Genomic DNA, 18,818 nt, shown 5'->3' with positions numbered 1-18,818 from the left:
AACTACATCATACAGTATATTTTATATTTTACAGGTTACATATAACTACATCAGACAGTATATTTTACAGGTTACATATAACTACATCAGACAGTATATTTTATATTTTACAGGTTACATATAACTACATCAGACGGTATATTTTATATTTTACAGGTTACATATAACTACATCAGACAGTATATTTTATATTTACAGGTTACATATAACTACATCAGACAGTATATTTTACAGGTTACATATAACTACATCAGACAGTATATTTTATATTTTACAGGTTACATATAACTACATCAGACAGTATATTTTATATTTTACAGGTTACATATAACTACATCAGACAGTATATTTTATATTTTTCAGGTTACATATAACTACATCAGACAGTATATTTTATACTTTACAGGTTACATATAACTACATCATACAGTATATTTTATATTTTACAGGTTACATATAACTACATCAGACAGTATATTTTACAGGTTACATATAACTACATCAGACAGTATATTTTATATTTTACAGGTTACATATAACTACATCAGACAGTATATTTTACAGGTTACATAAAACTACATCAGACAGTATATTTTACAGGTTACATATAACTACATCAGACAGTATATTTCATATTTTACAGGTTACATATAACTACATCAGACAGTACATTTTATATTTTACAGGTTACATATAACTACATCAGACAGTATATTTTATATTTTACAGGTTACATATAACTACATCAGACAGTATATTTTATACTGTACAGGTCACATTTAATTACATCAGACAGTATATTTTATATTTTACAGGTTACATATAACTACATCAGACAGTATATTTTATATTTTACAGGTTACATATAACTACATCAGACAGTATATTTTATATTTTACAGGTTACATATAACTACATCAGACAGTATATTTTATACTTTACAGGTTACATTTAATTACATCAGACAGTATATTTTATATTTTACAGGTTACATATAACTACATCAGACAGTATATTTTATATTTTACAGGTTACATATAACTACATCAGACGGTATATTTTATATTTTTCAGGTTACATATAACTACATCAGACAGTATATTTTATACTTTACAGGTTACATATAACTACATCATACAGTATATTTTATATTTTACAGGTTACATATAACTACATCAGACAGTATATTTTACAGGTTACATATAACTACATCAGACAGTATATTTTATATTTTACAGGTTACATATAACTACATCAGACAGTATATTTTATATTTTACAGGTTACATAAAACTACATCAGACAGTATATTTTACAGGTTACATATAACTACATCAGACAGTATATTTTATATTTTACAGGTTACATATAACTACATCAGACAGTATGTTTTATACTTTACAGGTTACATATAACTACATCAGACAGTATATTTTATATTTTACAGGTTACATATAACTACATCAGACAGTATATTTTATACTTTACAGGTTACATATAACTACATCAGACAGAATATTTTATATTTTACAGGTTACATATAACTACATCAGACGGTATATTTTATATTTTACAGGTTACATATAACTACATCAGACAGTATATTTTATACTTTACAGGTCACATTTAATTACATCAGACAGTATATTTTATATTTTACAGGTTACATATAACTACATCAGACAGTATATTTTATATTTTACAGGTTACATATAACTACATCAGACAGTATATTTTATATTTTACAGGTTACATATAACTACATCAGACAGTATATTTTATACTTTACAGGTTACATTTAATTACATCAGACAGTATATTTTATATTTTACAGGTTACATATAACTACATCAGACAGTATATTTTACAGGTTACATATAACTACATCAGACAGTATATTTTATATTTTACAGGTTACATATAACTACATCAGACGGTATATTTTATATTTTACAGGTTACATATAACTACATCAGACAGTATATTTTATATTTTACAGGTTACATATAACTACATCAGACAGTATATTTTACAGGTTACATATAACTACATCAGACAGTATATTTTATATTTTACAGGTTACATATAACTACATCAGACAGTATATTTTATATTTTACAGGTTACATATAACTACATCAGACAGTATATTTTATATTTTTCAGGTTACATATAACTACATCAGACAGTATATTTTATACTTTACAGGTTACATATAACTACATCATACAGTATATTTTATATTTTACAGGTTACATATAACTACATCAGACAGTATATTTTACAGGTTACATATAACTACATCAGACAGTATATTTTATATTTTACAGGTTACATATAACTACATCAGACAGTATATTTTACAGGTTACATAAAACTACATCAGACAGTATATTTTACAGGTTACATATAACTACATCAGACAGTATATTTCATATTTTACAGGTTACATATAACTACATCAGACAGTACATTTTATATTTTACAGGTTACATATAACTACATCAGACAGTATATTTTATATTTTACAGGTTACATATAACTACATCAGACAGTATATTTTATACTGTACAGGTCACATTTAATTACATCAGACAGTATATTTTATATTTTACAGGTTACATATAACTACATCAGACAGTATATTTTATATTTTACAGGTTACATATAACTACATCAGACAGTATATTTTATATTTTACAGGTTACATATAACTACATCAGACAGTATATTTTATACTTTACAGGTTACATTTAATTACATCAGACAGTATATTTTATATTTTACAGGTTACATATAACTACATCAGACAGTATATTTTATATTTTACAGGTTACATATAACTACATCAGACGGTATATTTTATATTTTTCAGGTTACATATAACTACATCAGACAGTATATTTTATACTTTACAGGTTACATATAACTACATCATACAGTATATTTTATATTTTACAGGTTACATATAACTACATCAGACAGTATATTTACAGGTTACATATAACTACATCAGACAGTATATTTTATATTTTACAGGTTACATATAACTACATCAGACAGTATATTTTATATTTTACAGGTTACATAAAACTACATCAGACAGTATATTTTACAGGTTACATATAACTACATCAGACAGTATATTTTATATTTTACAGGTTACATATAACTACATCAGACAGTATGTTTTATACTTTACAGGTTACATATAACTACATCAGACAGTATATTTTATATTTTACAGGTTACATATAACTACATCAGACAGTATATTTTATACTTTACAGGTTACATATAACTACATCAGACAGAATATTTTATATTTTACAGGTTACATATAACTACATCAGACGGTATATTTTATATTTTACAGGTTACATATAACTACATCAGACAGTATATTTTATACTTTACAGGTCACATTTAATTACATCAGACAGTATATTTTATATTTTACAGGTTACATATAACTACATCAGACAGTATATTTTATATTTTACAGGTTACATATAACTACATCAGACAGTATATTTTATATTTTACAGGTTACATATAACTACATCAGACAGTATATTTTATACTTTACAGGTTACATTTAATTACATCAGACAGTATATTTTATATTTTACAGGTTACATATAACTACATCAGACAGTATATTTTATATTTTACAGGTTACATATAACTACATCAGACAATATAATATATTTTTTACAGGTTTATTATAATTACATCAGACAGTATATTTTATACTTTACAGGTTACATATAACTACATCATACAGTATATTTTATACTTTACAGGTTACATATAACTACATCAGACAGTATATTTTATATTTTACAGGTTACATATAACTACATCAGACGGTATATTTTATATTTTACAGGTTACATATAACTACATCAGACAGTATATTTTATACTTTACAGGTCACATTTAATTACATCAGACAGTATATTTTATATTTTACAGGTTACATATAACTACATCAGACAGTATATTTTATATTTTACAGGTTACATATAACTACATCAGACAGTATATTTTATATTTTACAGGTTACATATAACTACATCAGACAGTATATTTTATACTTTACAGGTTACATTTAATTACATCAGACAGTATATTTTATATTTTACAGGTTACATATAACTACATCAGACAGTATATTTTATATTTTACAGGTTACATATAACTACATCAGACAATATAATTTATATTTTACAGGTTACATATAATTACATCAGACAGTATATTTTATACTTTACAGGTTACATATAACTACATCAGACAGTATATTTTATACTTTACAGGTTACATATAACTACATCAGACAGTATATTTTATATTTTACAGGTTACATATAACTACATCAGACGGTATATTTTATATTTTACAGGTTACATATAACTACATCAGACAGTATATTTTATACTTTACAGGTCACATTTAATTACATAAGACAGTATATTTTATATTTTACAGGTTACATATAACTACATCAGACAGTATATTTTATATTTTACAGGTTACATATAACTACATCAGACAGTATATTTTATATTTTACAGGTTACATATAACTACATCAGACAGTATATTTTATATTTTACATGTTACATATAACTACATCAGACAATATAATTTATATTTTACAGGTTACATATAATTACATCAGACAGTATATTTTATACTTTACAGGTTACATATAACTACATCAGACAGTATATTTTATACTTTACAGGTTACATATTACTACATCAGACAGTATATTTTATACTTTACAGGTTACATATAACTACATCAGACAGTATATTTTATACTTTACAGGTTACATATAACTACATCAGACAGTATATTTTATACTTTACAGGTTACATATTACTACATCAGACAGTATATTTTATACTTTACAGGTTACATATAACTACATCAGACAGTATATTTTATACTTTACAGGTTACATATAACTACATCAGACAGTATATTTTACAGGTTACATATAACTACATCAGACAGTATATTTTATATTTTACAGGTTACATATAACTACATCAGACGGTATATTTTATATTTTACAGGTACATATAACTACATCAGACAGTATATTTTATACTTTACAGGTCACATTTAATTACATCAGACAGTATATTTTATATTTTACAGGTTACATATAACTACATCAGACAGTATATTTTATATTTTACAGGTTACATATAACTACATCAGACAGTATATTTTATATTTTACAGGTTACATATAACTACATCAGACAGTATATTTTATACTTTACAGGTTACATTTAATTACATCAGACAGTATATTTTATATTTTACAGGTTACATATAACTACATCAGACAATATAATTTATATTTTACAGGTTACATATAATTACATCAGACAGTATATTTTATACTTTACAGGTTACATATAACTACATCAGACAGTATATTTTATACTTTACAGGTTACATATTACTACATCAGACAGTATATTTTATACTTTACAGGTTACATATAACTACATCAGACAGTATATTTTATACTTTACAGGTTACATATAACTACATCAGACAGTATATTTTACAGGTTACATATAACTACATCAGACAGTATATTTTACAGGTTACATATAACTATATCAGACAGTATATTTTACAGGTTACATTTAACTACATCAGACAGTATATTTTACAGGTTACATATAACTATATCAGACAGTATATTTTATACTTTACAGGTTACATATAACTACATCAGACAGTATATTTTACAGGTTACATATAACTACATCAGACAGTATATTTTATACTTTACAGGTTACATATAACTACATCAGACAGTATATTTTACAGGTTACATATAACTACATCAGACATGACATTTTATTGAAAAAACCGACATATTTTCCCCAGAATCCACAACGTTCAGTAACACAGGGACACACTCACAGCCAGAGTCCCGTAAGAGTGTTAATATAGAAGGCTGTGTTCCCCAACAAGGTCACATAGGGAGGCAAGATGGCAGACACACTAATATAGTAAAATCCTTGGGGTCTTATTAAACCCACGTCACACTGAGCTACATACAGTACCCACAGTAACCACTATCCCCTTTTCAGAGCTCTTTACCATCGAAGGAAACGCTTTTGGCCGTCCCTGTCAGTTTCCTTTCCGGTACAAAGACCAATGGTATGGAGACTGCACCTCGATAGACTCCTCTGATAGACGGCTTTGGTGTGCCATTGAAACAAACTACCAAGACAATGAATTGTGGGGCGTCTGTCCATCTAAATGTGAGTATTACATCTGCTACTTACTCTGTGTTAATCTACACAGTTGTTAAATACTTTTCTCTCTCTCTCTCTCACTCTCTCTCTCTCTCTCTCTCTCTCTCTCTCTCTCTCTCTTTGCCAAGGGAAGTGAAATGGATAAAAAGTGAACAGTAAATATTACACACACACAAGTTCCAAAATAATAAAGACATTTCAAATGTCATATTATGTCTATATATAGTGTCGTAACGATGTGCAAATAGTTAAAGTAGAAAAGGGAAAATATTTATAATGGTGTTTGTTCTTCACTGGTTGCCCTTTTCTTGTGGCAACAGGTCACAAATCTATTACACCCAGTAGATATTCTTTGTGAGTCTGTGTAATCTGAGGCAATTATGTGTCTCTAATATGGTCATACATTTGGCAGGAGGTTAGGAAGTGCAGCTCAGTTTCCACCTCATTTTGTGGGCAGTGTGCACATAGCCTGTCTTCTCTTGAAAAGCCAGGTCTGCCTACAGCAACCTTTCTCAATAACAAGGCTATGCTCACTGAATCTGTACATCTCTCCCCCATCCCTCTGCAGCTATGGAGCATTGGCATAAGAACCCGGTCACAGGTACATTCTACCAGGTACATTCTACCTCTGCCCTGACCTGGCACCAGGCTCGGACCAGCTGCCAACAGCAGGGAGCAGACTTGGCCTCAATCACCGAACCCCACGAGCAGACCTTCGTAGCAGGTAGCGCCACCCAGTGGCCACGCTCACATTCACACCCATCAGGCGTGTCAAACTCAAGCAGTGTGTTTATTAGTGTACTGTTCATGTACTAGTGTGTTTATTTGTGTACTAATCATGTACCAGTGTGTTTATGTTAAAATAATTTTATATCTTGATGATAATAATCAATAATCAATACGCCTTGACTAATGCCCAAGGTTTGTAAGACAATGGGTTAAATAATTAGGCAAGGACTCAGCTTTCTGCAAAAGGTTTCTGTAGCTTTATTCAGAGAACGTTCTGAGGTCAGGATAACAAAACAGTCATTATATAGTTCTTGCTTACTTACGCACATGCATTTACACACAAACTGTTGGTGAACTGCATCTCCCCCTTTGACTTCCCACACTGTTTATCACTACCTAGCTCAGCCTGTTCCTCTCCCTCAAGGTTAGAAACCCCTTGAAGTTTTACTCCCTTTACCATCTGGCTCCTGCTCTCTACACTAATTACATACACACATTTCTTTCCCTCTACAGCCTCTACTAGATTTTCTGGGACTAATCGGACTAATCGATCCCTACATTGATCATTACATTGATTATTCATTAACCATGCTGTATGACTAATAATTCATCATGGTTTATTGATTCATTTACCTTTATTAGATAATTCTCTTATCAGTTTATTTGTGTACTGTTCATGTACTAGTGTGTTTGTGTACTGTTCATATACTAGTGTGTTTATTAGTTTGCTGTTCATGTACCAGTGTGTTTATTTGTGTACTGTTCATGTACCAGTGTGTTTATTAGTGTACTGTTCATGTACCAGTGTGTTTATTTGTGTACTATTTGTGTACATGGACTATTTATGTCATATGCAACTTTATCTCCTTGTCTTATACACACACACACACACACACACACACACACACACACACACACACACACACACACACACACAGGCCTGTATGGTAGACAGGGTGCTCCAATGTGGACGGGGCTGAATGCTCTGGAAGAGGACAGTGGGTGGCAGTGGATCAGTGGGAAGCCTCTACGCTACTTCCGCTGGGACTCTGGTGAGTCCTCACCTCCACACTATTCCCTTCATGCTGCACTACGTTGGACCAGGGTCAGTTACTCTATATAGGGGACCAGGGTCAGTTACTCTATATAGGGGACCAGGGTCAGTTACACTATATAGGGGACCAGGGTCAGTTACTCTATATAGGGGACCAGGGTCAGTTACTCTATATAGGGGACCAGGGTCAGTTACTCTATATAGGGGACCAGGGTCAGTTACTCTATATAGGGGACCAGGGTCAGTTACTCTATATAGGGGACCAGGGTCAGTTCCTCTATATAGGGGACCAGGGTCAGTTACACTATAGGGGACCAGGGTCAGTTACTCTATATAGGGGACCAGGGTCAGTTACTCTATATAGGGGACCAGGGTCAGTTACTCTATATAGGGGACCAGGGTCAGTTACTCTATATAGGGGACCAGGGTCAGTTACTCTATATAGGGGACCAGGGTCAGTTACACTATATAGGGGACCAGGGTCAGTTACACTATATAGGGGACCAGGGTCAGTTACACTATATAGGGGACCAGGGTCAGTTACTCTATATAGGGGACCAGGGTCAGTTAATCTGTATAGGGGACCAGGGTCAGTTACTCTGTATAGGGGACCAGGGTCAGTTACTTTAAATAGGGGACCAGGGTCAGTTACTCTATATAGGGGATCAGGGTCAGTTACTCTATATAGGGGACCAGGGTCAGTTACACTATATAGGGGACCAGGGTCAGTTACTCTATATAGGGGACCAGGGTCAGTTACTCTATATAGGGGACCAGGGTCAGTTACACTATATAGGGGACCAGGGTCAGTTACACTATATAGGGGACCATGGTCAGTTACTCTATATAGGGGACCAGGGTCAGTTACTCTATATAGGGGACCAGGGTCAGTTACACTATATAGGGGACCAGGGTCAGTTACTCTATATAGGGGACCAGGGTCTGTTACTCTATATAGGGGACCAGGGTCAGTTACACTATATAGGGGACCAGGGTCAGTTACACTATATAGGGGACCAGGGTCAGTTACTCTATATAGGGGACCAGGGTCAGTTACTCTATATAGGGGACCAGGGTCAGTTACTCTATATAGGGGACCAGGGTCAGTTACACTATATAGGGGACCAGGGTCAGTTACACTATATAGGGGACCAGGGTCAGTTACACTATATAGGGGACCAGGGTCAGTTACACTATATAGGGGACCAGGGTCAGTTACTCTATATAGGGGACCAGGGTCAGTTAATCTGTATAGGGGACCAGGGTCAGTTACTCTGTATAGGGGACCAGGGTCAGTTACTTTAAATAGGGGACCAGGGTCAGTTACTCTATATAGGGGATCAGGGTCAGTTACTCTATATAGGGGACCAGGGTCAGTTACTCTATATAGGGGACCAGGGTCAGTTACTCTATATAGAGGACCAGGGTCAGTTACACTATATAGGGGACCAGGGTCAGTTACACTATATAGGGGACCAGGGTCAGTTACACTATATAGGGGACCAGGGTCAGTTACTCTATATAGGGGACCAGGGTCAGATACTCTATATAGGGGACCAGGGTCAGTTACTCTATAAAGGGGACCAGGGTCAGTTACTCTATATAGGGGACCAGGGTCAGTTACACTATATAGGGGACCAGGGTCAGTTACTCTATATAGTGGACCAGGGTCAGTTCCTCTATATAGGGGACCAGGGTCAGTTACACTATATAGGGGACCAGGGTCAGTTACTCTATATAGGGGACCAGGGTCAGTTACTCTATATAGGGGACCAGGGTCAGTTACACTATATAGGGGACCAGGGTCAGTTACACTATATAGGGGACCAGGGTCAGTTACTCTATATAGGGGACCAGGGTCAGTTACTCTATATAGGGGACCAGGGTCAGTTACACTATATAGGGGACCAGGGTCAGTTACTCTATATAGGGGACCAGGGTCTGTTACTCTATATAGGGGACCAGGGTCAGTTACACTATATAGGGGACCAGGGTCAGTCACTCTATATAGGGACCAGGGTCAGTTACACTATATAGGGGACCAGGGTCAGTTACTCTATATAGGGGACCAGGGTCAGTTACACTATATAGGGGACCAGGGTCAGTTACTCTATATAGAGGACCAGGTTCAGTTACTCTATATAGGGGACCAGGGTCAGTTACTCTATATAGGAGGACCAGGGTCAGTTACACTATATAGGGGACCAGGGTCAGTTACACTATATAGGGGACCAGGGTCAGTTACACTATATAGGGGACCAGGGTCAGTTAACTCAATATAGGGGACCAGGGTCAGTTACACTATATAGGGGACCAGGGTCAGTTACTCTATATAGGGGACCAGGGTCAGTTACACTATATAGGGGACCAGGGTCAGTTACTCTATATAGGGGACCAGGGTCAGTTACACTATATAGGGGACCAGGGTCAGTTACTCTATATAGGGGACCAGGGTCAGTTACACTATATAGGGGACCAGGGTCAGTTACTCTATATAGGGGACCAGGGTCAGTTACTCTATATAGGGGACCAGGGTCAGTTACTCTATATAGGGGACCAGGGTCAGTTCCTCTATATAGGGGACCAGGGTCAGTTACACTATATAGGGGACCAGGGTCAGTTACTCTATAAGGGGACCAGGGTCAGTTACTCTATATAGGGGACCAGGGTCAGTTACTCTATATAGGGGACCAGGGTCAGTTACACTATATAGGGGACCAGGGTCAGTTACACTATATAGGGGACCAGGGTCAGTTACACTATATAGGGGACCAGGGTCAGTTACACTATATAGGGGACCAGGGTCAGTTACTCTATATAGGGGACCAGGGTCAGTTAATCTATATAGGGGACCAGGGTCAGTTACTCTGTATAGGGGACCAGGGTCAGTTACTTTAAATAGGGGACCAGGGTCAGTTACTCTATATAGGGGACCAGGGTCAGTTACCCTATATAGAGGACCAGGGTCAGTTACACTATATAGGGGACCAGGGTCAGTTACACTATATAGGGGACCAGGGTCAGTTACACTATATAGGGGACCAGGGTCAGTTACTCTATATAGGGGACCAGGGTCAGATACTCTATATAGGGGACCAGGGTCAGTTAATCTATATAGGGGACCAGGGTCAGTTACTCTATATAGGGGACCAGGGTCAGTTAATCTATATAGGGGACCAGGGTCAGTTACTCTGTATAGGGGACCAGGGTCAGTTACTTTAAATAGGGGACCAGGGTCAGTTACTCTATATAGGGGACCAGGGTCAGTTACCCTATATAGAGGACCAGGGTCAGTTACACTATATAGGGGACCAGGGTCAGTTACACTATATAGGGGACCAGGGTCAGTTACACTATATAGGGGACCAGGGTCAGTTACTCTATATAGGGGACCAGGGTCAGATACTCTATATAGGGGACCAGGGTCAGTTACTCTATATAGGGGACCAGGGTCAGTTACTCTATATAGGGGACCAGGGTCAGTTACACTATATAGGGGACCAGGGTCAGTTACTCTATATAGGGGACCAGGGTCAGTTACTCTATATAGGGGACCAGGGTCAGTTACACTATATAGGGGACCAGGGTCAGTTACTCTATATAGGGGACCATGGGTCAGTTACTCTATATAGGGGACCAGGGTCAGTTACACTATATAGGGGACCAGGGTCAGTTACACTATATAGGGGACCAGGGTCAGTTACTCTATATAGGGGACCAGGGTCAGTTACTCTATATAGGGGACCAGGGTCAGTTACACTATATAGGGGACCAGGGTCAGTTACTCTATATAGGGGACCAGGGTCAGTTACTCTATATAGGGGACCAGGGTCAGTACACTATATAGGGGACCAGGGTCAGTTACTCTATATAGGGGACCAGGGTCAGTTACACTATATAGGGGACCAGGGTCAGTTACTCTAAATATTGGACCAGGGTCAGTTACACTATATAGGGGACCAGGGTCAGTTACTCTATATAGGGGACCAGGGTCAGTTACACTATATAGGGGACCAGGGTCAGTTACTCTATATAGTAGACCAGGTTCAGTTACTCTATATAGGGGACCAGGGTCAGTTACACTATATAGGGGACCAGGGTCAGTTACACTATATAGGGGACCAGGGTCAGTTACTCTATATAGGGGACCAGGGTCAGTTACTCTATATAGGGGACCAGGGTCAGTTACACTATATAGGGGACCAGGGTCAGTTACACTATATAGGGGACCAAGGTCAGTTACTCTATATAGGGGACCAGGGTCAGATACTCTATATAGGGGACCAGGGTCAGTTACTCTATATAGGGGACCAGGGTCAGTTACTCTATATAGGGGACCAGGGTCAGTTACTCTATATAGGGGACCAGGGTCAGTTACTCTATATAGGGGACCAGTGTCAGTTACTCTATATAGGGGACAGGGGTCAGTTACTCTATATAGGGGACAGGGGTCAGTTACTCTATATAGGGGACCAGGGTCAGTTACACTATATAGGGGACCAGGGTCAGTTACACTATATAGGGGACCAGGGTCAGTTACACTATATAGGGGACCAGGGTCAGTTACACTATATAGGGGACCAGGGTCAGTTACTCTATATAGGGGAGCAGGGTCAGTTACTCTATATAGGGGAGCAGGGTCAGTTACTCTATATAGGGGACCAGGGTCAGTTACTCTGTATAGGGGACCAGGGTCAGTTACTCTATATAGGGGACCAGGGTCAGTTACTCTATATAGGGGACCAGGGTCAGTTACTCTATATAGGGGACCAGGGCCAGTTACTCTATATAGAGGACCCGGGTCAGTTACACTATATAGGGGACCAGGGTCAGTTACGCTATATAGGGGACCAGGGTCAGTTACACTATATAGGGGACCAGGGTCAGTTACTCTATATAGGGGACCAGGGTCAGTTACTCTATATAGGGGACCAGGGTCAGTTACTCTATATAGGGGACCAGGGTCAGTTACTCTATATAGGGGACCAGGGTCAGTTACTCTATATAGGGGACCAGGGTCAGTTACTCTATATAGGGGACCAGGGTCAGTTACACTATATAGGGGACCAGGGTCAGTTACTCTATATAGGGACCAGGGTCAGTTACACTATATAGGGGACCAGGGTCAGTTACACTATATAGGGGACCAGGGTCAGTTACTCTATATAGGGGACCAGGGTCAGTTACTCTATATAGGGGACCAGGGTCAGTTACTCTATATAGGGGACCAGGGTCAGTTACTCTATATAGGGGACCAGGGGTTATCATGGTCGTTACACTATATAGGGGACCAGGGTCAGTTACTCTATATAGGGGACCAGGGTCAGTTACACTATATAGGGGACCAGGGTCAGTACACTATATAGGGGACCAGGGTCAGTTACTCTATATAGGGGACCAGGGTCAGTTACTCTATATAGGGGACCAGGGTCAGTTACTCTATATAGGGGACCAGGGTCAGTTACACTATATAGGGGACCAGGGTCAGTTACTCTATATAGGGGACCAGGGTCAGTTACTCTATATAGGGGACCAGGGTCAGTTACTCTATATAGGGGACCAGGGTCAGTTACTCTATATAGGGGATCAGGGTCAGTTACTCTATATAGGGGACCAGGGTCAGTTACACTATATAGGGGACCAGGGTCAGTTACTCTATATAGGGGACCAGGGTCAGTTAATCTATATAGGGGACCAGGGTCAGTTACTCTGTATAGGGGACCAGGGTCAGTTACTTTAAATAGGGGACCAGGGTCAGTTACTCTATATAGGGGACCAGGGTCAGTTACCCTATATAGAGGACCAGGGTCAGTTACACTATATAGGGGACCAGGGTCAGTTACACTATATAGGGGACCAGGGTCATTTACACTATATAGGGGACCAGGGTCAGTTACACTATATAGGGGACCAGGGTCAGTTACACTATATAGGGGACCAGGGTCAGTTACACTATATAGGGGACCAGGGTCAGTTACTCTATATAGGGGACCAGGGTCAGTTAATCTGTATAGGGGACCAGGGTCAGTTACTCTGTATAGGGGACCAGGGTCAGTTACTTTAAATAGGGGACCAGGGTCAGTTACTCTATATAGGGGATCAGGGTCAGTTACTCTATATAGGGGACCAGGGTCAGTTACTCTATATAGGGGACCAGGGTCAGTTACTCTATATAGGGGACCAGGGTCAGTTACCCTATATAGAGGACCAGGGTCAGTTACACTATATAGGGGACCAGGGTCAGTTACACTATATAGGGGACCAGGGTCATTTACACTATATAGGGGACCAGGGTCAGTTACACTATATAGGGGACCAGGGTCAGTTACACTATATAGGGGACCAGGGTCAGTTACACTATATAGGGGACCAGGGTCAGTTACTCTATATAGGGGACCAGGGTCAGTTAATCTGTATAGGGGACCAGGGTCAGTTTCTCTGTATAGGGGACCAGGGTCAGTTACTTTAAATAGGGGACCAGGGTCAGTTACTCTATATAGGGGATCAGGGTCAGTTACTCTATATAGGGGACCAGGGTCAGTTACTCTATATAGGGGACCAGGGTCAGTTACTCTATATAGAGGACCAGGGTCAGTTACACTATATAGGGGACCAGGGTCAGTTACACTATATAGGGGACCAGGGTCAGTTACACTATATAGGGGACCAGGGTCAGTTACTCTATATAGGGGACCAGGGTCAGATACTCTATATAGGGGACCAGGGTCAGTTACTCTATAAAGGGGACCAGGGTCAGTTACTCTATATAGGGGACCAGGGTCAGTTACACTATATAGGGGACCAGGGTCAGTTACTCTATATAGTGGACCAGGGTCAGTTCCTCTATATAGGGGACCAGGGTCAGTTACACTATATAGGGGACCAGGGTCAGTTACTCTATATAGGGGACCAGGGTCAGTTACTCTATATAGGGGACCAGGGTCAGTTACACTATATAGGGGACCAGGGTCAGTTACACTATATAGGGGACCAGGGTCAGTTACTCTATATAGGGGACCAGGGTCAGTTACTCTATATAGGGGACCAGGGTCAGTTACACTATATAGGGGACCAGGGTCAGTTACTCTATATAGGGGACCAGGGTCTGTTACTCTATATAGGGGACCAGGGTCAGTTACACTATATAGGGGACCAGGGTCAGTTACTCTATATAGGGGACCAGGGTCAGTTACACTATATAGGGGACCAGGGTCAGTTACTCTATATAGGGGACCAGGGTCAGTTACACTATATAGGGGACCAGGGTCAGTTACTCTATATAGAGGACCAGGTTCAGTTACTCTATATAGGGGACCAGGGTCAGTTACTCTATATAGGAGACCAGGGTCAGTTACACTATATAGGGGACCAGGGTCAGTTACACTATATAGGGGACCAGGGTCAGTTACACTATATAGGGGACCAGGGTCAGTTACTCTATATAGGGGACCAGGGTCAGTTACACTATATAGGGGACCAGGGTCAGTTACTCTATATAGGGGACCAGGGTCAGTTACACTATATAGGGGACCAGGGTCAGTTACTCTATATAGGGGACCAGGGTCAGTTACACTATATAGGGGACCAGGGTCAGTTACTCTGTATAGGGGACCAGGGTCAGTTACACTATATAGGGGACCAGGGTCAGTTACTCTATATAGGGGACCAGGGTCAGTTACTCTATATAGGGGACCAGGGTCAGTTCCTCTATATAGGGGACCAGGGTCAGTTACACTATATAGGGGACCAGGGTCAGTTACTCTATATAGGGGACCAGGGTCAGTTACTCTATATAGGGGACCAGGGTCAGTTACTCTATATAGGGGACCAGGGTCAGTTACACTATATAGGGGACCAGGGTCAGTTACACTATATAGGGGACCAGGGTCAGTTACACTATATAGGGGACCAGGGTCAGTTACACTATATAGGGGACCAGGGTCAGTTACTCTATATAGGGGACCAGGGTCAGTTAATCTATATAGGGGACCAGGGTCAGTTACTCTGTATAGGGGACCAGGGTCAGTTACTTTAAATAGGGGACCAGGGTCAGTTACTCTATATAGGGGACCAGGGTCAGTTACCCTATATAGAGGACCAGGGTCAGTTACACTATATAGGGGACCAGGGTCAGTTACACTATATAGGGGACCAGGGTCAGTTACACTATAGGGGACCAGGGTCAGTTACTCTATATAGGGGACCAGGGTCAGATACTCTATATAGGGGACCAGGGTCAGTTAATCTATATAGGGGACCAGGGTCAGTTACTCTATATAGGGGACCAGGGTCAGTTAATCTATATAGGGGACCAGGGTCAGTTACTCTGTATAGGGGACCAGGGTCAGTTACTTTAAATAGGGGACCAGGGTCAGTTACTCTATATAGGGGACCAGGGTCAGTTACCCTATATAGAGGACCAGGGTCAGTTACACTATATAGGGGACCAGGGTCAGTTACACTATATAGGGGACCAGGGTCAGTTACACTATATAGGGGACCAGGGTCAGTTACTCTATATAGGGGACCAGGGTCAGATACTCTATATAGGGGACCAGGGTCAGTTACTCTATATAGGGGACCAGGGTCAGTTACACTATATAGGGGACCAGGGTCAGTTACTCTATATAGGGGACCAGGGTCAGTTACTCTATATAGGGGACCAGGGTCAGTTACACTATATAGGGGACCAGGGTCAGTTACTCTATATAGGGGACCATGGGTCAGTTACTCTATATAGGGGACCAGGGTCAGTTACACTATATAGGGGACCAGGGTCAGTTACACTATATAGGGGACCAGGGTCAGTTACTCTATATAGGGGACCAGGGTCAGTTACTCTATATAGGGGACCAGGGTCAGTTACTCTATATAGGGGACCAGGGTCAGTTACACTATATAGGGGACCAGGGTCAGTTACTCTATATAGGGGACCAGGGTCAGTTACTCTATATAGGGGACCAGGGTCAGTTACACTATATAGGGGACCAGGGTCAGTTACTCTATATAGGGGACCAGGGTCAGTTACACTATATAGGGGACCAGGGTCAGTTACTCTAAATATTGGACCAGGGTCAGTTACACTATATAGGGGACCAGGGTCAGTTACTCTATATAGGGGACCAGGGTCAGTTACACTATATAGGGGACCAGGGTCAGTTACTCTATATAGTAGACCAGGTTCAGTTACTCTATATAGGGGACCAGGGTCAGTTACACTATATAGGGGACCAGGGTCAGTTACACTATATAGGGGACCAGGGTCAGTTACTCTATATAGGGGACCAGGGTCAGTTACTCTATATAGGGGACCAGGGTCAGTTACTCTATATAGGGGACCAGGGTCAGTTACCCTATATAGGGGACCAGGGTCAGTTACACTATATAGGGGACCAGGGTCAGTTACTCTATATAGGGGACCAGGGTCAGATACTCTATATAGGGGACCAGGGTCAGTTACTCTATATAGGGGACCAGGGTCAGTTACTCTATATAGGGGACCAGGGTCAGTTACTCTATATAGGGGACCAGGGTCAGTTACTCTATATAGGGGACCAGTGTCAGTTACTCTATATAGGGGACAGGGGTCAGTTACTCTATATAGGGGACAGGGGTCAGTTACTCTATATAGGGGACCAGGGTCAGTTACACTATATAGGGGACCAGGGTTCAGTTACACTATATAGGGGACCAGGGTCAGTTACACTATATAGGGGACCAGGGTCAGTTACACTATATAGGGGACCAGGGTCAGTTACTCTATATAGGGGAGCAGGGTCAGTTACTCTATATAGGGGAGCAGGGTCAGTTACTCTATATAGGGGACCAGGGTCAGTTACACTATATATAGGGAGAGTTACACTCTGTATAGGGGACCAGGGTCAGTTACTTATATAGGGGACCAGGGTCAGTACTCTATATAGGGGACCAGGGTCAGTTACTCTATATAGGGGACCAGGGTCAGTTACTCTATATAGAGGACCAGGGTCAGTTACACTATATAGGGGACCAGGGTCAGTTACGCTATATAGGGGACCAGGGTCAGTTACACTATATAGGGGACCAGGGTCAGTTACTCTATATAGGGGACCAGGGTCAGTTACTCTATATAGGGGACCAGGGTCAGTGACTCTATATAGGGGACCAGGGTCAGTTACTCTATATAGGGGACCAGGGTCAGTTACTCTATATAGGGGACCAGGGTCAGTTACTCTATATAGGGGACCAGGGTCAGTTACTCTATATAGGGGACCAGGGTCAGTTACACTATAGGGGACCAGGGTCAGTTACTCTATATAGGGGACCAGGGTCAGTTACTCTATATAGGGGACCAGGGTCAGTTACTACTATATAGGGGACCAGGGTCAGTTACTCTATATAGGGACAGGGTCAGTTACTCTATATAGGGGACCAGGGTCAGTTACTCTATAATAGGGGACCAGGGTCAGTACCTATATAGGGGACCAGGGTCAGTTACTCTATATAGGGGACCAGGGTCAGTTACACTATATAGGGGACCAGGGTCAGTTACACTATATAGGGGACCAGGGTCAGTTACTCTATATAGGGGACCAGGGTCAGTTACTCTATATAGGGGACCAGGGTCAGTTACTCTATATAGGGGACCAGGGTCAGTTACCCTATATAGGGGACCAGGGTCAGTTACTCTATATAGGGGACCAGGGTCAGTTACTCTATATAGGGGACCAGGGTCAGTTACTCTATATAGGGGACCAGGGT

At 39.9% G+C, this 18,818-nt stretch overlaps 1 pseudogene; it reads left to right on the top strand.

The window, feature by feature from the left end:
* The window catches only part of LOC115187172 (macrophage mannose receptor 1-like), a 66,212-nt pseudogene that overhangs the window by 14,504 nt on the left and 32,890 nt on the right, over positions 1-18,818 (top strand).

Source organism: Salmo trutta, unplaced genomic scaffold (genome assembly GCF_901001165.1).
Source record: "Salmo trutta unplaced genomic scaffold, fSalTru1.1, whole genome shotgun sequence".
NCBI classification, from domain to species: Eukaryota; Metazoa; Chordata; class Actinopteri; order Salmoniformes; family Salmonidae; genus Salmo; species Salmo trutta.
Note: the sequence above shows the minus strand (reverse complement) of the source record. Positions and strands in the feature narration are given on the sequence as shown.